Source organism: Leptodactylus fuscus, chromosome 11 (genome assembly GCF_031893055.1).
Source record: "Leptodactylus fuscus isolate aLepFus1 chromosome 11, aLepFus1.hap2, whole genome shotgun sequence".
Classification (NCBI taxonomy): Eukaryota; Metazoa; Chordata; class Amphibia; order Anura; family Leptodactylidae; genus Leptodactylus; species Leptodactylus fuscus.
Genome location: NC_134275.1, coordinates 25,577,014 through 25,578,905, shown reverse-complemented (window position 1 = coordinate 25,578,905; position 1,892 = coordinate 25,577,014). Strand labels below are relative to the sequence as shown.

Below are 1,892 nucleotides of genomic sequence, written 5' to 3'. Positions count from 1 at the left end.
GGTGCACAAGGGTTCAAGTGCACCCTCGGCTCTCCTACATCAGAGCCGAGGGTGCGCTTGAACCCTTGTGCAGCCTCAGCTCTGCTACATCAGAGCCGAGGGTGCGCTTGAACCCTTGTGCACACTCTGCTTCATCAAGCTAATAGAATGCATTGGCCAGCACTGATTGGCCAGAGTACGGAATTCGGCCAATCAGCGCTGGCCAATGCATCCCTATGGGAAAAAGTTTATCTCACAAAAATCACAATTACACACCAGATAGAGCCCCAAAAAGTTATTTTTAATAACATTCCCCCCTAAATAAAGGTTATCCCTAGCTATCCCTGCCTGTACAGCTATCCCTGTCTCATAGTCACAAAGTTCACATTCTCATATGACCCGGATTTGAAATCCACTATTCGTCTAAAAAGGAGGTCACCTGATTTCGGCAGCCAATGACTTTTTCCAATTTTTTTCAATGCCCCCGGTGTCGTAGTTCCTGTCCCACCTCCCCTGCGCTGTTATTGGTGCAAAAAAGGCGCCAGGGAAGGTGGGAGGGGAATCGAATTTTGGCGCACTTTACCACGTGGTGTTCGATTCGATTCGAACATGGCGAACACCCTGATATCCGATCGAACATGTGTTCGATAGAACACTGTTCGCTCATCTCTAGTAATTATATCTAAAAAAAATGCTGCCATTTTTTGTATACATATAATGGCACAGAAAAACGCTGTAGAAAATCTGCCACGTTTTTTTCGCATTTTTTTTTTGGGGGGGGGCTATGTCTCGCTATGTGGGACCTTAGTCTAAGATTGAAAATAATCCAAAAACTCATCTTTGAAAAACATGTGCACGAGCCCTGGAGGAACACCTTCCTTTTTTACAAGTCATCCTTGCGCAGGGGCCATGCTAATCTTCTCTGTATCGTTTCCAAGGAGGAAGACTTTTCTGTCATAAGCAAATACTGTATATGATATGCAGGGCTAGAAGATATTCCTTGACAATGTAAGTTAGTTATTCAGTAGACATGAGGAAACAGCATGCGATCAAATAGCTATTCAATCGAATATCAGGCTGTTTGAGATATTCAATTCCAATCGAATACCACGTGGCAAATGCAGTAAAAATTTGTATCCACTCCCACCTTCCCTGGCGCTTTTTTTGCACCAATAACTGTGCAGGGGAGGTGGGACAGGGACTACGACAATGTAGGCATTGAAAAAAAATTGGAAAAAGCCATTGGCTGCCGAAATCAGGTGACCTCCAATTTATAAGAATAGTGGTCGTCATGTTTGTGTCATTTGTGGCTTGGAGAGATAGGGACAGAGATCTGCTGAGGGCTAGAGAGGGATTCACTTCTGCTAGGCAGGAAATCTGAAGAACAACAACAGCTCTTTTCAAAGCTATACTGCTGGTAGAGGAGTCCATATAAACTCAATCCAGCTTTCCTCGGTGTGTACCCCCAAACACCTAAGTGGGATACACAGCAATTCAGTCAGGCTATATCCGCTCAATCCAGCTTTCCTCGGTGTATACGCCACAAATATCTAAGTGGTATACACAGACAAACCGTCAGGCCAAATAGGTCAATCCAGCTTTCCTCATTGTATACTCCACAAATACCTAATTGGTATACACAGACAAACCGTCACGCCAAATAGCTCAATCCAGCTTTCCACGGTGTGTACCCCCAAACACCTAAGTGGGATACACAGCAATTCAGTCAGGCTATATACGATCAATCAAACTTTCCATGGTGTGTACCCAAAAAAACCTAAGTGAGATACACAGCAATTCAGTCAGGCTATATACGCTCAATCAAACTTTCCATGGTGTGTACCCCCAAACACCTAAGTGGGATATAGAGCAATTCAGTCAGGCTATATACGCTCAATCCAGCTTTCCTCGGT

The 1,892-nt window shown here is 44.3% G+C and overlaps 1 pseudogene; it reads right to left on the bottom strand.

Moving 5' to 3' along the window:
• Positions 1 to 822: 822 nt before the first annotated feature.
• On the bottom strand, positions 823 to 944 carry LOC142185762 (U6 spliceosomal RNA; annotated as a pseudogene).
• Positions 945 to 1,892: the final 948 nt, after the last annotated feature.